Consider the following 22326-nt stretch of genomic DNA (forward strand, 5'->3'; position numbering starts at 1 on the left):
CCCACAAATTAATTGATGGCAGTTGAAGAAGGGCAGGTGTGCTTGCTTTTTTCAACCACCATAATCTACAGTGATAAATAAACCTAATGGGTGGCAGTGAGGATGTACCAGAGGGTGGCATGGGTGTCCCAGAGGGTGGCAGTGGTGAAACAGAGGGTGCTGTGAACCTGTGATGATAAACCAGACGTAGAAACAACATAGTCGCGGCCGTTGCGAGCCGAAAAGTAAGTTCGCAATTGCGAACTTGTCCCAAAATTGGCGCGAACGCGCGCCAACACAAAAAACGGGAAAATCCGCAAATCCGCTAGAGTTCGCGGATCTTCGCGGATTGCGAATCCGTAAATCCGCAAGTTCGCGTACGCGAGATCCGCTAGATCCGCCCATACTTAATTTATTGTCCAATTCTTCATTCTTCATTCAAATTCAAGTTCTCATCAATGATAATTCGCAGCCAACACGTGTTTCGTCAAGTCCGTGTAGGACAATTTGACTTCTTCAGGGCAATTGTATGATAGATATCTCCAAGTGTAGAAAAACATCCAGTAAATATATTGTAATATAGTCAAAACCACGTCTCTTAATGTCCTGAGGCGGGCGTCGTATGTACCAATTCCAATTGTAAAGTAAATATCTCCATAAGAATTTGTGGGACCGGATTCAGTATTTATATTTCAATATAATCCTCTGCTTCAAGTAACATAGCATCCAAATACGGGCATAATTTGTGCATACTCCTTTCACGTTGTATATCGGCGAAATGCCCTTTAGATGTATCGCAAATAGTTTTCTCTATCGAAAGTGTCCTCCACACGAGTCTGTGTCGATCAGTGTATCTGTGCTAGCGTGACTTTGGCGTCATTTGAGATGTCATCAGTGATGTCATCCGTGATGTCATTGACCATTTCATAAGTGATGTAATATGTGACGTCATCAACAGTGCCTTGTGGGGGCACGAGTTACAGTTAGCTCAGCTAACAATAATGGCTGAATATCATAGGTTTTGTATGAGTGAAATGTCAGCCTAATTATAACGTTCCTGTAACCTGTGTTTTTTATGTGAATATATATATATATATAATATATATATATATATATATATATTAATATATGTGTATATATAAAACCAAAATTGCCCAGCAATTGAAGACGTGCACCGATGTGGGTAAGTATACAACTTTTATTTCAGCAGGCAGCCAGCTTGACAACCCTCCTTTCACGTCCCCTGGCCTGACGCGTTTCAGAGTGCTCTTACTCTTTCCTCAGAGGCCACGATGAGTGTCCATAGTATAGCTGCGCCATCATCTCCCTTGCTTGCTCCTTCTTTAATTAGCCTCCGGTGTACTCGGCATTTAGTTGCTCAATAATTCCTGGGCATGCTGGGAATTATAGTCTTTTTTGCATATTATCAGCCCTTCAGTGGGTCTGCAAGCTCTCGTTATTTCAGGGACATTGTTTTTAGCCCTCCATTAGGCTCGGTTGAATCTCTGACTGCCTTAATTATTGCTTAAGTAATCAATGAGATAGGGAGGAGGAATCGGCGTCCATTTGCTTCCCCTGGATACGTATTGAGGTTATCAAATGCAAAAAAATAACTTTGCCAAAAAATGGACACTTGTAATTATTGCTCCACATCGCCACAGTGCACGGTGAACCAGTTCTCCTCGCGTGGTCTCCCCTTCATCTTTGCACTATGGGAGCTGCTGCAGTCTTCCGCGGCCTGGAACCGCCACGTAAAATACAACCAAAATTGCCCAGCAATTGAAGATGCGCAGCGATGTGGGTCTGAAACGCGTCAGGCCAGGGGACGTGAAAGGAGGGTTGTCAAGCTGGCTGCCTGCTGAAATAAAAGTTGTATACTTACCCACATTGGTGCGCGTCTTCAATTGCTGGGCAATTTTGGTTTAATTTTACGTCCCCTGTCTGAAAGCTTTATCAACTTTTGTTGCCACGTATCGAAATTGTAGAAAAGTGGAGTATTATGTGGTGTGTGGGTGGGACCTCACCGTGTAATACTATCACAATACCCCATAAATGGTCCTTAGATTCACACTAGTAAATCCCCAACCTAGTCCTGGTAGTGTGGCAAAGAGCAGTCAGGCTTTACAAGAGTGTTAACCATTTCAGAGTACCAACATGGACGATAAGTAGTTGATATGACCTGAGAGTGTATTTTATTTTAATATAGACACCAAACCAAACTGAATAGTATGCCTATAAACTGAGTTATAGATTTTTTAGGAAATATAAAATCAGTGCAAAATAATAATACAGGAAATAGGTAACATTGCGGTCAAAGGGGAAAACCACTAGAGGCAATCGATCACTAGCAAGTCGAGTTACATGGAACCCTTACAGAGTTAAGGTCATGCAGGCCCCTGGACCATGTTTAAAACAGTCAAATCAATTTTACCTAGTCCATAGATTCTGGGTGCAGAGTTGTCCTGGCTGTCTTTGGGACTGAACGCGAGCTGTGGGGCTGCTGGTTTTACTGCTTACACAGTGCTGCAAGAAGCAGAATGCAAAAACATAGCAGACACACAGCTGCTGACGTCGGATGAAGGTTTATCTTTTTTTATTCATTTATTTATTTAAAAAGTTTTGTATATCGCGAACAAGACCCCGAAGGGAATCAGAGCGCTTCACAGTAGTGGAAGGGGAACAAGGTAGGGGAACGTTGAGGTATAGGAGGCTAACATGATGAGCTAATAAGATTGTACATAAATGGGAGCACAATATAACTTGATAAGGTACGGTAAAATGTTACTTTATAGGTAAGGCAAAGAATCATAGACATTAAAATAGGAGAAAAAAAGAGAAAACGGACATTACGAAAACAGACGAGCCATGATTCAATTAAGGCAGGAACTTGTTCATTATGATTGTTTTAACTTCCTGTTTGAACGCCACCGTGTAGGGGATTCTGAAAATTTCGTGTAGGAGAGTTTCAGATCTTAGGTGCAGCGCCCGAGAACACTCTGAGGCTCATTTTCTTTTTGTGATAAGTCTGCGGTTTCAGTAGCAATGACTTAGCACTTCTGGAAGGTCTGCTACCACCTGATAGTTCCAGTTTTTGAGCAAGGCAACCAGGTGCGTTTAAGCCGATGGCTTTGTGCTTCAAACAAGCAATCTTTAGTTGAATTCTTGCTTCGTAGGGTAACCACTTTAAAGATCTTAAGGCTGTAGAAATGTGCTAATTTCTTTTAGTGTTAGTGATCAGTCTAGCAGTGGCGTTCAATGAGGCCCTCAGCGGGGCTAAGGTATATTTGGGGAGGCCACATAGCATTGCAATTCCATAGTCTAGTCTAGGTAGGACAAGTGCTTGTACCACCTGCTTGAAGTCCTCTTATTACTGATATTTTTCTTCATGTTCAGGTGTGAGTCCAGGGTAATTCCAAGAGATTTTGCTGAGTGGATGATAACCGAGGAGCAGTTGAAGGTGGAGAGATAGCCAATTTTGGAAAAACGTCAAGGGGGAGTTGAATGTTCAGGGATGGTAGAGCATTCACTAGTGGTTCCAGGAAAAGATTAAAGAGTATGGGAGAAAGGGCAGAGTCTTGTGGGACCCCCATGAGAACTGCAGACAGATGGGATAAGGTATGATTCACCTTAACTCTTTGGGATCTATTGTGACAAAAGGAAGAGAACCATTGCAGGACGGAGCTGGAGAGGCCCATCCTGTGTTCTAGTATAGTTAGAAGGTTATTGTGATTAACCCTGTCGAATGCAGAAGGGAGATTAAGGAGGATTAAAAGGCAGGATTTGTTATGGTCTAGCATGTTTAAGATATCATCAGTGATGTGGATGAGTGGCATTTCAGTACTGTGACCACTCCTAAAGCCAGATTGGTATTGATCCAAGAGATTGAAAGACTCAATGGGCTAGCAGAGTTGCGATCAGACATATTTTTCTAAGCTTAGCCAGAGTAGGGATGTTGGAAATGGGGCGGAAGTTGTTGAGATCAGATCTGTCAGCATTGGTTTTTTTTTAGAATAGATGAGACGTGGCTGCTTTTAGACATTGGTGGATCTTGCCTTGAGATAGAGAGGCATTGAAAATTTGTAGTCCAGAGGGGAATGAGGGCCTCCTGGATTTCTATGAAGACAGCTGGTGGCAGTGGGTTGCTATAGTGATTAGTGATTAGAGGGGTTAATTCTAAGCAGGGTTTTTGAGATGTCCTCTTCACTGCAGTTGCATGGTGTTTACTGTTGATGCAGTGTCGAGTGTAGGGGTTAGTTGCCGGATTGACAACCATGAAGCCTTGGCAGCACTAAGAACAGACAAAAGGGACTAGAACTTCACTGGGCCCTGGGGAGTGAGGTAGCTACCTAAAACTTTGTGGCACGAATGACTACAACTCCCACAGTGCACTACACCACCTGGATTTGGGCGATCCCATGGAGGCCCCGCTGGCCAGTGATTCTTCAGATCTGGTGAGTGTTTTTACCTGCAGTTTGCAAGGGACTAGTGCCTATAGTCATGGGAAGTCTGCGGGTGCTTCTGGCTTTAACAGGGGTCTCTCTCTCAGGGAGTGCCGAGTTTTAGCCAAGGACGAGGCTTGTTGACTCAGTTTCAAACTTGTTGGCACAGAGACAAAACATCCCTCTTTTGCTTTGGTGCTGTAGGCAAAGTCCTGTTAACGGCATCACAGGTCTCTTCTTAGACTTTCCTTGATTCAAGTTCCTTAGATCTGAATTTCTAGTATCAGGGGGGTCCGTTAAGTCAGAGATTTAGGTGTGTTAAGGGTGTGGAATTTAGTCCCTGGGGCAGGTGGAGTGCTGTTTTCTGAAAGAAGAAAGGGTGGAGGGGGTCTAAGGGTTAGTTTAACGACCTAAATATCTCATAACCCAATAGTAACCACAAAAACACTTACAGGAGATACTAAGTCAAAACAATTGTGTAATGTACTTATCTTTAAGCTAAACGGAGTAATGGGACACACCAGAAATTACATGTGGCTGAAAAACTCCCATCAGACCACCATGATGGCGGAGTATCGTCACGTGGGATACGGATGGTAAAACCACTCTTACCCAACCCATCAGGTGATGGTGTAAAGATGGATTCAGAAGTGACCCTCTAGCCACAATGTATTTCAAAGTGGTGGTGATGGTGTACAAAGTGAAAAATGTGAGATAAAAATAACTACTGTAACAGAAAATATGTTTAATGAGCACTGTTACAGTGTTAAGATTAAAATGACGCTACATAGTGTGAAAATATGACTATGTAAGGGCGTGGTGCAGAGTGGTCGACATGTTTCAGCTAAGGATAAACTATATCCAGCTTTCTTCAGGACCGTGATGTTGAGTGCACTGCAAAAAATCAGTGAAAACTAAATACTATAAGAGTGAAGCAAGCAAAATATCAAGTCAGGAATAACACCCCACCTCACCCGGCCCCCGCTCGGGAAAAATGAGGCCCCGCTCTCTCCGTCGGTACCTCTCGCCTGCTTCCAAGTGGGAGTGCTTTGGTGCTGTAGGCAAAGTCCTGTTAACGGCATCACAGGTCTCTTCTTAGACTTTCCTTGATTCAAGTTCCTTAGATCTGAATTTCTAGTATCAGGGGGGTCCGTTAAGTCAGAGATTTAGGTGTGTTATGGGTGTGGAATTTAGTGCCTGGGGCAGAGGGAGTGCTGTTTCCTCCACTGGGAGTCAGCCCTGATCCATTTCAGAGGTGGTGCAGACTTTAAAGCTCACTACCTTGATGTGCCACTTTACTAACCTGCACGTGAGGAGGGAAGAGTGACCTCCTTCCTGCTCAAGCCTTTACTCCTGACTCCTGGCAGGAGGTCAGAATCCTGTCTTGGTGGCAGCAGGCACGGGATGGCCAGCCAGAACACAGAGATGATGGGGAAACCAGGTGGGCAACCTCTAAGGTCACCTGCGTGCATGCCACATCACCCAGCGAATGAAATTTGTGTCAGGGGTGAGAAGGCGCACAGGTTGATAACAAACATGACATTTTTTTGGCAGTAGCATAACGGAGCTGGCAACCTCAAGGATGCCCAGGTAGCAGACCATGTTATCTTATGGACTGATAATACGTATGGTAGTTTCCAAAGGGGAATGCCACTATAGGGACATAAAGGCTTGCACTTATATGTCCTCATCTTTAATATAGTATATACTGCACTCTGCCTCCTGGGCTGAGGAGGCCTACCATATATTAAAGATAGTGCTTTTGACTGTGCAGCACATGGTGAGAGCACAGCCGAGTTCAAGCAGTTTGCACTGCTCTAGGGACCACTTTCTCACCTATGCCCTAGATACCCCTGGTACCATATACTAGGGACATATAAGGGAATAAAGTCTTTGCCAATTTGGGATTACAAAGTCAAACATAACAGTTTTGGGAAAGAGCACAGGCACTGGGGTCTGGGCAGCAGACTCCAGTGCACTATCAGTGTCATAACCATCAGTATTTGGAGCAAAAAGTGGAAGGTGACCATACAAAAAGGGCACTTTCCAACACAAATGTTGAGTTGAAGTCACACAAACCCTTTCTTTAAGGTAGAATTATATTGATGTGATTTCCAGAATTTTCAATAATACATATCATGTGGGCATAGTAATCACTTCGGTGAGAGGAATCTATGCATTAGTTTCCTCCAATGGAAATGTAATTAAAGAGGTTATCCACACCATATATTGGTGCATGTATTCTTCCTTAAAATGTAAATGTGCCTATAGAACATTAAAAGGCATAAGGCTGAGAGACAAAATCTGGCCCTTCTCAAAATGGCCACTGAGTGTTAAGGCCCCAACTGTATCAGGGTTTAGGACACTGTTCAGCACATCATGGCAGGATATGGTTTCCGAAGGATTGCAGCAGCGGAAATGGTTGAAACAACGCTGGAAGAGCCACACAGGTTCCAACATCGCAAGTGCGACCACACTTGCTGTAACCACACATATGCCTTAACCATGTCTGGTGAGGGGTGGGTCTGGGTTTTGTGGTTGTGGAGTAGTTTTTAAGGGTTGTAGTAGTTTTGAGGGCAGGGGTGCGGGTTGTTTTAAGAGCCGGGTCGGAGAAGTTTATAAGGCTTGGGGGGTCACGGTAGTTTTTACGGTGTAGGGGAGGGTGGGGTAGTATTAGGGCTGGGGCAGGAGAGTATTTAGGGCTATGGGGAGGGGGTTGGTTTCCAGGAGGGAGGAGGTAGTTTTAGGTCTCAGGGCAGGGGTTTGGGGGGCCCTTTTAGGGCTCTGGGTGGGGGGCTGTGATCGGGATACTTTTTAGGCCTTAGGAGGGCAGGGTAGTTTTAGGGCAAGGGGTCAGTGTAGTGTTTAGGGCACAGGGGAGGATGATGTAGTGTTTAGGGCCATGGGGCATGGGTGTTTTTAGGGCTTGGGGGGGGGAAGGGGTTGGTTTTCAGGAGGGAGGGGGACGTTTTAGGTCTCAGTGTGAGGTTTATGGGGTACCACTTACCTGAAAAGTCCTGACCACAAATATGTCCTTGCCATACATGTCTTAACAAGGCATATTTGGTTGTAAAGGCATGTGTAGCAAAGGCATATGCATGGTTAAGACTTGCGTGTTTCAGACCACGTGGAACTGGCATGCGTGGTTCCATCACACAACCTTCCAGCATTAATGGCTGTCAACTGAGCAGGGCATCATGTCCTCCGTCCATCGGAAACACAAAGAAAGTGAGGTGTTCCATTCCCAAACTATGCAACATAAAGTGGCACCCAGGCAGCAAGACCCTACATTCTTAAGCATCTTCTACAACGGATCAGTTTTTAGTTGCAGGAATGAGTTGTAGTATTGCTGGATACAGTTTGAGGAAGATCACCAGGAGAGGGTCTATTGCCCAAAGGGATACAGTGGGGTGGATTACAGCTGCTGCGGACTCGCTGCACCAAGTAGGCTTAAGAGAGCCGTGATTGTGCGGTGGAAAGCAGCTACAGTTGTCAGTGAAATGAGGTAATGAACTGGTGCCTTTAGTGGTGCTGGGAATTGAAAGATTACTTTCGTTCTTAATATGTCTTCACTCTGATGGGCATCTTGATAGAGAAGTGGGCTACCATAAAACATTAGTTATCTAGATTTATTGGACATGTGTGGTAATTGCACTTGCGCCCCAATTATATGTTACTGTGCAGAACTGGCAACTTTTATACAAAAAGAGATCCACCAAGAGCCCTTCTGTGTACGGGGCAGTAGGGGCAGTAGGATCATGGAGCCTCTCTGTTGTCATTGACCCACAATGTACTAACGCTCCATATACAGTAAGACTTTGCAGAACTGCCTAACACAATACCTTGCCTAATATAGCTCCTGAATTCTCAGTGACAGTTGTTAATGAATGGTAAACCACTCTCCCCCAAGACCATATGATTGCTCACCATACTGGCTCCAACTGTTTAAGCCCCACTTCTGTATGCTGATGCCGTTACTGGAGCTGATACCACAGTTGCACATAAGCATTTCTCAAGTGAGAAGAATACCTGTTTCTGCTAGTCCAATTGGAGCTGATAAGGCTCCACAGCTACTGGACTGCATGTTGCACACAGCGAACACAGGCCTTAACTTTCTTGGTTGTTGCATAATGAACTTTAGCTTGTAGTATAAAGCTTTGAATCTCCTCGGTAACTGATGCAGAGAGGAAGGCTGGCGGAGGTGGAGGACTGTGTGAGGCAGCTTCACTGCCCTGAAGCACTGATAATAAGAGTTCTTCCCGATCCACTCAACTGAAAAAAACTGAAATAACTATTGAGACCATCAGGTAGAAGATCACAGCTATAGGCTCCAGTAAGGGAGTGATGGAGAAGCAGCTGACTGAAGTATTCGCAAAAATAAAGTGAATGGGAACTGAACTCTTCTCGTTTCAAACTCATATAGATCTGATGAGAATGAGGGATCCGGAGGGCAGGCACATTATTACTCTAAGTGGGGATAGGATATCAGGCAACTCAAATGCAAGTTGATGGACCTTGAAGAACGTTCATGCTGGGATAGCACCTGCCTCCATTGGATAGAAGAAAAAGCAGTGGGGGACAACATGATTAGAATCCTAAGGGGACATCATTCCCAGACCCTGCCTTTTCAGCTTCTGGAACCACTTTAGTTTCAGCAAGCACAAAGTGTATGTTCCTACTCTCACAATACAACTATCAGCCTGCCCTTATTGTCATCTGTTTTCTACAGAGTCCACTTGCCTCCTTGATACTGCATCACTGAATAGACATGACTGCCCAATTGTGTTTGTGAGTCAGATGATACTCATTTCTTGAGACTATTATTTTAAGAAAAAATTAAATGGAAAAGGCTCCTATTAGAATGGAGCCAGAAATAGAACATCATCAATTGGATATGCCGGCAGCTGCTTTGATACATCATGTAGGATTTAGACACCATAGCACCTCTCACCAAATAAGCTCCAAAGATGGAAACATTTTTGCTTACTCCTGACAAAATCCACTTAATCCATCTGGTTAATGTGATGGGTGAGACTAAACCATAAGGGTATACAATTGATATTGCAAGTTACCAGAAGGGAGAATCTGAGATCCAATATTAACTCTTTTGTAAGTTAGCAACCATTTGACTGCACAGAGCTTTAAATCTCCAGGGAAAGCTTGTCTGGAAATGAACTTTTAGTACTTACAAATGTGACTTCTTTTAGAATGAAAAACCTTCCCGCTAAGTCTAACGCTCTAGCATCTTTGACATGAGGTGAAGGAATGTAGCATGGGCAACTTTGCAGAGAGCTGCTACCATGGTAAAGTGTTGTATCCTCCCAAGATTAAAGAAACTCAAAGGCATCCCATTGAAATTAATCCTAAGCTTGAGGGGGGGAAGATAAGCTGACATCACACTGTAACTTACAAATAAGAGGGTGTTCATCTACTGGGTGATCTGCACTTGGAATATGACCTTAAAAATAGCAGAACCATGTATTGTAAGAAAGACCCTCAACCACAAAGGGGGCATTTGCTAACATTGGGTCCAGATCTCTTTCCATGCCCCAGCATGACCATCTGCTCCATGCAGAGTGGTATCTTCTGTAAGTTGAGTCAGACCAAGCTTTTTTGATGACGTTAAGAACGTGTGCTGAAATTCCCAGTACTTGGGAAATTCTCCATGCTTCTAATTGAAGATGGTGAAGCAATACCATTGGGTGTGAATCCAAATGGATTTTTGGAAAGGAGCAAAGAATCATTGGAGGTTGGCAAGATAACTCCAACAGAACAGGGAGCTAACTATGCATTTTACACAGAAGTGTGATAAGGTGTGAGAAGTAAGCCCGCTGTGTGCTTATTCATGTGGCGAATAACCCCCAGATTCATAGATAAAAGACAGTTGGCTCCAAATGTAGAGTACAAGTTGAAAGGTCATGGCGGAAGCAAAGAGGCCCGTCTTGCATGGACTCCAGTTCTCCATGATTTTGGAAAATATTGATAACTGAAGTTTCTATTTGCTGGAATCCCTGTAATATTGAGAATTCCAGGGGGCATTTTTCAACCTTACCTGAAGAGGTGAGGAGCCGTGAGGGGAACGGCCATACCAATCCTTCACTTTGTCCAGCCGTGAGGGAAACGGCCAACGCGACGGAGCTACAGGGACTCTCCTGGTAGAGTCGGGGTGAAGTAAACTCCACTTCCCAGCAGCCCCGGGTCCTGGCGCGCTCGTGACGCTCCCGCAGCGCCTGGAGGCGCCACAAGAACGCGGAGCACCGAGCGTGCCTGGGGGCATTTTTCAACCTTACCTGAAGAGGTGAGGAGCCGTGAGGGGAACGGCCATACCAATCCTTCACTTTGTCCAGCCGTGAGGGAAACGGCCAACGCGACGGAGCTACAGGGACTCTCCTGGTAGAGTCGGGGTGAAGTAAACTCCACTTCCCAGCAGCCCCGGGTCCTGGCGCGCTCGTGACGCTCCCGCAGCGCCTGGAGGCGCCACAAGAACGCGGAGCACCGAGCGTGCCTGGGGGCATTTTTCAACCTTACCTGAAGAGGTGAGGAGCCGTGAGGGGAACGGCCATACCAATCCTTCACTTTGTCCAGCCGTGAGGGAAACGGCCAACGCGACGGAGCTACAGGGACTCTCCTAGTAGAGTCGTGGTGAAGTAAACTCCACTTCCCAGCAGCCCCGGGTCCTGGCGCGCTCGTGACGCTCCCGCAGCGCCTGGAGGCGCCACAAGAACGCGGAGCACCGAGCGTGCCTGGGGGCATTTTTCAACCTTACCTGAAGAGGTGAGGAGCCGTGAGGGGAACGGCCATACCAATCCTTCACTTTGTCCAGCCGTGAGGGAAACGGCCAACGCGACGGAGCTACAGGGACTCTCCTGGTAGAGTCGGGGTGAAGTAAACTCCACTTCCCAGCAGCCCCGGGTCCTGGCGCGCTCGTGACGCTCCCGCAGCGCCTGGAGGCGCCACAAGAACGCGGAGCACCGAGCGTGCCTGGGGGCATTTTTCAACCTTACCTGAAGAGGTGAGGAGCCGTGAGGGGAACGGCCATACCAATCCTTCACTTTGTCCAGCCGTGAGGGAAACGGCCAACGCGACGGAGCTACAGGGACTCTCCTGGTAGAGTCGGGGTGAAGTAAACTCCACTTCCCAGCAGCCCCGGGTCCTGGCGCGCTCGTGACGCTCCCGCAGCGCCTGGAGGCGCCACAAGAACGCGGAACACCTCCAGCCTTGCGGGACGCGAGCGGGGCGCGCCGGGCTAAGCCCGGGCAAAGGGCGGGCCCTCTTAGGCCCTCAGAGGCCGGAGGAGGACGGGACGGGTCCAGCCCTCTAACGTTATCAACACAAGGTATTTGGTAGTTCTCTTACGATTGACTCTGTGTTTGGCTAACTATTCAAAAGACTATTGGATCGGGAGAAAACCAGACTGTTCTCACCAGCTACCTGTTGCGATTGATTTATAGACTGTGAGACTATGTATATCTTGCCTTAGGCATCTGGTACTTGCTAACTTGTCAACTGATTTTCGCAGTGTTTGACTAAGTCCCTATACTTCGAATCTACTAGGTGATAATACCTATAGTTACTCCAACCTACCGTCGAATATGTCTCCAAGGGGAAGTCGTAGTAGAACTGCAGCTGCCGGGGGTAGTAGTAAAGTTAGCAAAACGGGCCCCATTGACAACTTTATAATTAAGGCCAACGATGCCATAAATCAGGGTATATCCCTTTTGGAACGTAGGGTCTCACAAGATCTTGCTCATGCAAGACGCTCTTCCTTGGGACTTATTGCTTCTGCAACTACTCCTATCCAGGTTTTGCCCACTAATAATAGACCTTTACTAAACACGTGCGTTGATATCCACACCATCCCCAATGAAGTAAATCTATCTGCCTCCATTCCCCTGATAGATTCCGACACAGTCATTAGCCTAGATTTGGAGAAGACTCCTGACCTACACATGACCCCCTCACCTGAAATTATATCAGTAGAAAACACTAGGGAATTAAGGGGAAGACGCGAGGGTGCTATCCAAAAATTACAACAGAACCAAAACGCATCTACGTCTAAAGCCCCTAGGGTCAGTAAATATCAAGGGGAAGAAACTAGTACCAACCCCAACTCAAATATAAGTAGGACTGTGGAGACAGCTAATGATCGAGATGAGTATGAGGCTGGAAAAAGGAAAGAAATGGAACATCAGGAAGGGCCAGTAGCAAAGGATGGTAAAACGATCGACCCCACCGAATTAGTGAACGACTACATATTGGCAAAACTGGGTGAACTTCTTGGTATTTATCTATCCCCTATTGAAAGTAGGCTCACCCGGATAGAAAAGCATCTAGCAGAACTAATTACGCCCATTAAGAGTTTAGCTAAAGTAACCGTTGCAAATGATGCAATTCAACCTACTCCTAATAAAGCAGTAGGTCCCGATTCTAATATCTCCCAAGTATTATCCACAAATATAGTTAATTTATCCAAACCTGCCCTGGTACCACCGAAGGGGATAAGTGTCAGCCAACCAATAGTCAATTGTAACAAGGCAGCCCCAGTAATAAGGAAGGATAATATTACAAAACATGTAAACGTGCCTACGGTGGGCCAGCCCCCGAATTCCGGAGGTGGTTCCATCCTGGTCCAACCACTACAAAAAACATCTAGACAGGTTCCTTCCCGCATTAATTTACCACCAGAATGCGGGGCTTATGTCCTTGTTCTAGTTAATGTATCTAAATTAAGGAAGGACCAAGAAGAAACTCCCACATCTCTCAAAAATAAAACCTTACATTGGTTAATTGCAAATTGCAATTTCCCGATAGAAGGTGCAAGAGAAATTATTAATACTCAGCGGGTGGGTTGGATAGGCCCACTTAGGAAAAAGTTTGAGGGTGACTGTGTTACAATTAATTTTAAAAATCCACAGTGGGCAGAGAAAACATTAGCAAGCGCCCCATCACCCTCAACCCGGGAATTCAACACCACACTCCTTCCATTAGGCTATTTCTACAGACATTTGATACCCCAGAACCAAGTTATGGAGAGCAATCCCACTACTACTTATCAAGATTTGAATTTTGGTGCAAGATTCAAATCACCGCTCTTCTTACAAAACCAGGACTTTGGTCATTTGAACGGCCATGACAATTGGCGGAACCGGATGCCAAACCAGATGTCAATGTTAGTACCCCCCAGCTACCCCCCGCATCACTTTCAATTCCCAAACATGCACCAACCTAACTATAGAGATAGATCCTATCCTGCCCCTGACCTTCATTCGTTCCAACCGTCAATTGAAGCAAGGTCAACATTTAACATCCCTACTTATAATCGTTTTGATTATTTTTCCAACTTAGATGATCAGGATTGACTGAATATAACGCCAGCAAAAGACATTGATAGCCTAATTACAGTCAGTACACTAGAGGGACATTTAGCTCCGGTTGTACATTGTCAGGCTTCAGCTGGCACCGTAGAAATCCTGGAATTAATGCCTGTTGACGGCAATCAACCTGCAATTGTTAATATTATTTCTGAAAAAGCAGGGAGTATTTGTACTAGGGTTAGGCCAGGTAACCATTGCAATACTCATGGGCTATCAATCTTAAGTTGGAATGTCGCAGGACTAGAATCTAAACTCTCGGACCCTGCATTGATTAAGATAATCAATGATGCGGATATTCTTATGTTTCAGGAAACATGGGCTGTTGGTAATCTGTATATTGAGGGCTATCACTGCTTCAGCCTAACATCGTCTAAACCATGTTTTGGCCGAGCGGTGGGTGGTCTTTTTGTTGGGATCAAGATTCTTGCAGGTGGTACAATCAAAAACCTGCAGAACGATGGTCCGGTAAACTCCAACATCCAGATTCTTGAGTATAAGTTGAAGTCAAAGACCATAATTTATTTAATACATTTTTATAACAATGACTTTTATCATGTACCGAACAAGAATTTTTTGGCACTATCTAAAGTTTTAAGAAATTTGGAATGTTCCCTTGCAGTAGATAAAAAGTCATGTATTTTAATAGGGGGTGATTTCAATGCAAAATTAGCAGTGAGTGCTGGATCTGTTAATCAAACTTACTCTGATCCAGCAGAGCGCAGGGGTTCTGAATTGTCCAAACCACTCATTGAATTTGATTTAGATGATGCTTTGAGTGTAGGACATAAATATGATTCCCATTACGCTCCTACATATACTGGTGGGAACAGTAGTTCCACTATTGATTATGTTTTTACGTCATCACTGCTAACAGATTGTATAGTAAAAACTTCTGTGGTACAAACACCCCTTAGCGATCACAATCCACTGGTTGTAATTTTGGATCTTGCCCCAAGTCCGATTTTTGAAAATTTAAATGGTGCAAGGGACATTACCCCATCAATCGATGGCCTTCGGTTAAAATGGAGGGGAGTGAATTGTGAGGCTATTTTAACAAACGTACAATTGCTATACCCGCATTTGATTGATTCTTGTAAATCTTTAAGTAACAACTATGACCAATTAATTGCTGATTTTGAAATCTTGTGTTCAGCCATCAAAACTCTTTTGTCTGTTCCACTACCCATAGAAGGTAAAGAGCCAAGGTGGTTCGACTCGGCATGTTCCTTGGCAAACAGAGAATTAAGAAAGGCTCTCTCTATGAAACCAAGGTGTAAAGCCACCGTTCAATTAGCTAGGAAACACTACAAAGCTAAAATATCAGAACGGAAGGCCAATTTACTCTCCGACCAATGGGACTCTTTGGTAATTAGTGCAAACTTGGGTGGTAGCGGCCCATTTTGGTCAGCTGTCAGAAAAACACGGGAAATGGGAAAGAAACTTACCCAAATTAGCTGTAACATAACAAGTGCAGCATGGGAGACCCATTTTTCTAGCATCTATGCAGCCCCTACAGAGGAGTATTTTCCACCTACTCCTGACCAATCAGGTAGTCTATTAATCTTAGAGCATGAAGTTAGAACAGCCATAAAAGAGAGTCTGGGAAATAAGGCACCCGGACCAGATGGTCTTCCCATTGACATCATTAAATATGATGTTGATTTGTGGACACCCATATTTCTCAATATCTTTAATAGTTTACCAAAAACAGCCATGCCGACTACTTGGACCACCAGCATTATTGTCCCTATTTACAAAAAGGGAGATAGGTCTGATCCCGCGAATTATCGCCCTATCTCCCTTTTGGACAATACTTTAAAAGTACTGGGTCGTATAATCTTTCATAGAATACTGGACTGGGCAAATGACACTGACTTTCTAGACCCGTGTCAGATGGGGTTCCGTAGTGGGGTAGGAACAGTGGAGCAATGCCTAAACTTAAAACTGATAATTGACAAATACAGTGTTGCCCGCTCCTCCCCCACTTACCTTGCATTTATGGACCTCTCGTCCGCTTTTGATCTCGTCAATAGATCAAAGCTCTGGTCCATTCTTTCAACTAACGGTCTTGATAACACTCTGGTAAATTTCCTAGCCTATCTCCATACTGACCTGAAAGCACGGGTACATATCGGGATGGGCGGAGAGGTATCAGGAGCCATTGAGATAGGGAGGGGGGTGAGACAGGGGTGCGTTTTAGCACCCCTGTTGTTCATCATTTATATTAACGGCTTATCCACCTGTCTGAAAAAAGTTACCACAGATGTCCCATTCATTTTAGGGAAACCACTTCCAGTGCTTTTATATGCAGACGATGCGGTGCTTATGGCCCGCACTCCTAATGCCCTTCGTCTGCTTGTACATAGTTTTGTTAAGTTCATGGAGGATCTGGATCTAAAGGTCAATTTTAAAAAAATCTTTTATCATGTCCTGTGGCCCTGGCAAAAGGAAACTTAACACTATACAGTCAGGTACAGACAAATTGGGATCTGTCCCTAAATTCCCATATCTAGGGTTGGTTTTCGCTGCGAACGGCTCGTGGAGTGGGCATATGGCCCACGCCACGAGCAAGTTCTCGAAAGCCAACAACTCTGTTTTAAGTCTCCCTCGCCCAAAGAAAATAGGTGCCACTAGGGCTATTTTAAATTTTTTTAAATTACAGTGCGCACCTGTTGCCACGTATGGAGCAGAGGTATGGGGATCAAGAAACAGCCCCTGCATCCAAAGTGAGGAGAATCGCTTCTGCAGGAAAGTGTTGGGTGCACCAATCTCCTCATCCACCTTCATTTGTCATAGCGAATTAAACATTCCATATATCAGTGATTTTATCAGAGCAAGACCGGCACTCTTCTGGATCAGAATCTGGAGGAATGAAGCTGCTGCTCTTACTCAGAATATTATAAAGGACTGTTTAAGTAGCGACCACGGAATGAGAATTCCATGGTTGTCTGAAGTTTCAAAATCTCTGAATGAAGTTGGTAGAGGTACTTTGTTTACTGGTCCCACAACTATAGAATTACAGGATAAAGTTCAGGTTAAGAATGCGCTATATGCACTTTACAACAATGAAAGGCTTAGAAGCGAATCACAAAAATCAACTGTAACGAAATACATAGGCAATGGATTGTGTGGACCGATTCTACCGCCCTATCTCTCGCTGCCCATGACTAGCTGGGAGAGATCATTGCTGTTTCGTTTAAGGGCAGGAACAGTAAAATTCATGTTGTCATTTCCACTAGGGCATTGTCACAGTGTTGATTCTGTTTTATGTCCCTGTGATGGCGTGAGTATTCAGGATGATTTGCACTTTTTATTCTTCTGTAAATTTTATCTTGTGTATATTAAATGGTTTTTAACTCCGTATTTTAAAAAATCCAGACCACGGACACTTCAAGACTCATATAATATGTTGATTGCTCTGGATAGTGATGAATTGACTTTTCGTGTCAGCTCCTTTTTAAGATTGGCTATACGAGCACGTAAAATGATGGAAAACCCTTGAGTACAGTAAATCAGCTTTGTTAGTATTATTATGGAAATTTAGCATATTGTTTTGAAACATATTGTATTGTCACTGTACGGAATGGAATGCCACATGTATGCCTATTTTTATTTATTATTTGTATGTATATATATTACTATGGTTTGTTGATGAATTATGTTCAGTACTTTTATGAATTTTAAGGAATTCGAATAAAGGTCTTTTGAACTGAACTGAGAATTCCAGTTCACAGCTCATTCTCTTTACCAATGAGGTGAACTGCGAAGACTGAGATGTTGTGGGAGAGGTGGTAATGCCTGACGTACTTAAAAATCTCTGCCGGCGTTCGAGATCTCATCTGCCGCAGGGTTGAACTATTGGACTGAAGAGACATTCTCCATCTTGAGAAGTATGCAGCAGTGAGCCTGTTGCCGGGCCAAGGAATGAATTGTAAATGAGCAGGCTCGGAGCTGGAGGCATTTGAGGTGCAGATTCAGCTTGTAGGACCATCTTTCAACCATTTCTATCTCCCCACATCTCACTCCTCAGCCCAGATGACTGGCACCTGATGCAACCACAACATCAGAAATGAGAACAAATACGGCCTTTCTGTTTCATGCCTCCATGCAAATGAGCCCCCTTTGGAGTTTCTGGAGGACATTTGCAGACAAAGGAATCCGCTCTACATAGGAGAGACCCTTCCACAAGTAGAGTTAATCAGGCACTGGTGGGCCCTGTAGTGAGCAGGCCTAGGTAGATTGATTGGAAGGATGCTATTATTAGCCTCACTAGCCTTCTTTTGCCAGAACCCTTTGAATTTCCTTGTTAATGGACCTGATCTTCTGAACTGTATGGAAATGACTAGGTCATCTGACTGGAAGGAATCAGGTCTGGTTTGTCTTGGTTGATAAAAAAGCTCAAGTCTTGCAAATAAGAGATTGTTAATCCAAGTTGCTCTGCTGTCAATTTTGGATCCTTGGCCATACCCAGAATGTTATCAAGGTAGATTAATAGACAAATCCCTCATGCCCTCAAAATTATACAACCAGTTTCATCAACTTGGTCAATAACCAATTGGCTGAATATAGCCTCAGGGGCAATGTAAAGTACATGTAGGTCATGTTCCTCCACTAGAACTGTAAAAAGGTACAATGAAGGGGCATAATTGGAACCGCCATGTAGGTTATCCTGAGGTTGAGACATATTATGAAGCATTCTTCTCCTAGCAGATCTTTGAGGTGATGAATGCCCTCCATCCAGGAGTGCCTATAAAAGATCCAAGAATTAAAATATTGGAGATTTATAACAATACATAGCCACCACTTGTTGATCAAAAATCCATTGGAATGGAAAGAGCAAAGATTGATCACCCCTTTCTGAAAAAGCAGACAACTTTCTTGATTTATAAAGCCATGTTTCTGAAGAGAAAATTGAATTTGCCTGAGCAATGAGAACTGATAGGGGGTTGCAGAGAATTTAAGACGAAACCCTTAAAATGTTTGCAGAGAACAAGCACACCGAATTATCTGAGCCCAGTTATGCAACAATTGATTTATTCTGCTACTCTGCTTTAGTGGGGAAAAAGTTGGTAGCTGTCCGGGGTAAGAGTTGAATGAAACTGCTCCGTCAGACCTTTCACATAGAAACGGTCACTGAGGCATTGTGCTCTTGTGGGAAATAAAATATCACCTCTCTGTAAGTAAAGCCTTGAGACCTAGGAGAAGTAATGTCTCTGAACGGAGCATGGGTTGATGAGTGACTGGCAGAGTGCCCCCTTCCCTTATCAGGCCGGGCAAAAAGGTGTGGATGAAATACGTTCTTGAGTGACAACTGAGCTTCATCAAGAGAGGTAAAAGTGTTTACAAACCTTGCCACATCCTTGATGAAGGGATTACCTAATAGGAAACTCTCTGCTGACAGCACTGCCTCATTTGTGGCTAACCTGCAGAGTTTGGTTCTATACATAAAAGAATAGACCCGTAAAAATGCAATTGACCTGTGTCTTTCAACATAAATAGAGAGGTTTGCATTGCTTATAGGGCAAATAGCCATCTCGGCCCAACCAGCTAAGATACTGGGATCAATTAAATTTCACTGTTCTTAAGATGCAAAGACTGGGTCACTGATCTTGGATAGGGGCACAGACAAGTGAAGGAGTATATCTTGGCATGCTTTCCAAAATATGTTGCTACTCTTTGGATCCTTTATAAATTTACCAAAAAACCTTATTAATTTTGGATCTATGTCTGGATACTGGTCACATTCCCCTGTAAGGAAGGCCTCTGACACTCTGCTTAGAGCGGGTTCTGTACCTGCATAGGAAAGGGCTTTCTAAGTTTAGTCCAAATGTAGGCATCCATTCTGGGAGATGGCGTTCTGTCAGAGGAAAGGGGCTGGTCTTTTTCTTCTGCATCAAAAGTATCCCGTAAGAGGGAATACAAAGGAACCGGTCCATGAGATGGGTTCTTGTCTGTGTCAAGATCCTCCTGTCTCTTGCACTTAGCCAGTGGAAGCCAAGATCTACTGTTATATTTGTCACAGGCCTCAGTACCTCAGTCATCACCAGAATGCTCCTGACTAGAGTAACACTCTCAGATATATCCGTTTCCTCATCACCCTAAAGATCATTAGGTAGGGTATCTAAATAAGCCTGTTTACATTTCTCCAAGGCATCTGCTTTAGGATGAGGCTTTTTTCCTTAGGTGGGACCTCTGGTGCTACAGGAGTAATTGAGGGAGAAAGAGTGAGGTCAGGGATGAAAGAGAAGTGGGTCTTGAGTTGCTGAGCTACTGGGCCCAAAGATGATGAGCCATATCTCTACACATATGTCTTTAAAGCTTGTTTGTATTCCAGTGCATCCGGTACATCACGTAAATGGCCAGCGTTCCATCATTGCACATTGCTGAGTGTTCCACTGATGTCCATCTACTCTACCTTTTATCCTTTAAAAACCACCTCTTGATCAGGACAAATTAGTAAAGAATAATTTTTGTTTAACTATACACTAAAATATTTTAAGTGTTTTATCAATAGTTTTGATGAAAAAAACAAGTTGATGTGATGAATATACTTTTCAGCTGTTCTCAAAATTGTTATATTCTCAGGAAAACATGATTAGAGCAACCCCACAGACTTTCAAATTCTGAAAGCGTTGATCATTACAGCACTGCATTACAGCTAAACTCGTTTGTAAGGAAGGTATGGTCCTCATTACTGGGAAGATGGTTGAGAGTACCCTAGAAGAGGGACAGAGTTCAGGAATTCTTGGATGCTGAAGTGTCCAAAAACAACTAGCTTAGAGTGTACTTTCAAACATAAAATGTGTTGATGAATCAATGATTAACCAATTTTAGGGCAGTTAACATAAACTTTTACCTCTAAATGTACTCCTTGCTTGATCTGAAGGCAGTATAGGGAGCACTAATGCCTACTGGAACTAAGAAAAAAACCAACCATGGTTGGCCACCAAATATTTTCTCAGGAAGAGCACATAAAAACCTTCTGCACATTGAAAAGGATAAGTGCATGCATCATGTACATCATGCACGTTATGTTGGTGTTATGTGTACTGAAGTGAAAACCAATGTGTCTGTGGGACACATTCTAGCCTGCACAGTATCTGATAACATTGCACCTCCCTATAATATAATCTGTTGAGCATTGAGTGACTTACATTTCAGACTGGTACAAGGATTGCTGGCACCCTACACAAAGCATAACACAAAAAACGTATTGGGTCCATGATAGCCTGAAACAGTTTGGGAAAAAAGAGAAGAAAGAGGTGAATCTGTGTCTCTCTAAAAAAAAACAAAGAGGGAACAATCCCTTTTAGGATACATTCCCTCACCCACCATAGGTGGCATGCTTCATCATATGGGCTTCTCCTCCCAGTGGGAAAACCTAGTCCCACTGAGGGTCACAACTCCCTCACTGTGAGGTAGGAGCTCTGGGATGTTTTTGTTGGTTGTCTATAGTTGTTACGGATGCTAAAATCCCATATGTGAGTAATAAGGTGTTGTGAGGGTGCAGCGCAATACGTGAGTGAAAGTGAGTTTAAAACTACCTAGTGAGGACGAAAAGATTCTTTCTTAGCTCGTCCGAACTGACAGGGTTAAACAAAGCAACATTGTGTCACCCCATCATCTGAAAATAATGCTCCTAAGGCTACCTGCAAGTCTCTCCTGGTAGTGGCCACCACGTAGAAACACCTTGTGGTAGTTATGACTACACTCGTCAGCTTTGGGCAGTGATGCCCCAATTTATTCATGTTAATACTCATAATTCTGAGCACCAGCCTTCCTCATTACAGTCCTGCTGGCTTGCTCATCACCCCCTGCTCTTTTGTGTTTCACCAGTGGGGCGGCAATGTTGCTTGGTGATTCAGGGTGTCCCAAGATCATGGCCCCTCTTAGTATATACCACGTATGGGTGAAACTAGAAATAGAAACTGGGGGGCATATTACCAACGTTAAGCGATATTTATCGCTAACGATGCTTAGCAACGAATTTTTTAACGCTAAGCATCGTCAGAAAATATCGCAGATAAACCTTGCTATTATCAAGGTTTATCGCAAATGCGATAAAAAACGGCCGCAATGCATGAATATCGCTGAAAAGTCAGCGATATTCATGCATTACCGAGCTAATGCTCTTAGCCATGTTATCCACCTCCCATTGGATAACATGGCTAAGAACTGCTCAGGGCAGGTGTTAGTTTTTGGAGATATTCGCGCTTAGCGCGAATATCTCCAAAAGTTGGTAATAGGAGATAGCGATGTTGGCGACTGTTTCCAGTCGCTAACATCTTGGCATGCCCACTTTGCATGTCATTAGTGATAAATATCACTGACATGCAAAGTGGGGCCCAAGATGGTCGCTATCTCCGACTAGCTGTCGCTAACTGGTGTTAGCGACAGCTAGGTAATAGGGAGATAATTTTATCTCCGCTTTCTTGGCTTTTAAAGCCAAAAAAGCGGAGATAAACCCCCTTGATAATATGCCCCTGAGTTTGTTTATTTGGAAGAACTGTATTTTAGGGTTAAGATAGGAAAAT

This window comes from Lissotriton helveticus, chromosome 12 (genome assembly GCF_964261635.1).
Source record: "Lissotriton helveticus chromosome 12, aLisHel1.1, whole genome shotgun sequence".
In the NCBI taxonomy this organism is placed as follows: domain Eukaryota; kingdom Metazoa; phylum Chordata; class Amphibia; order Caudata; family Salamandridae; genus Lissotriton; species Lissotriton helveticus.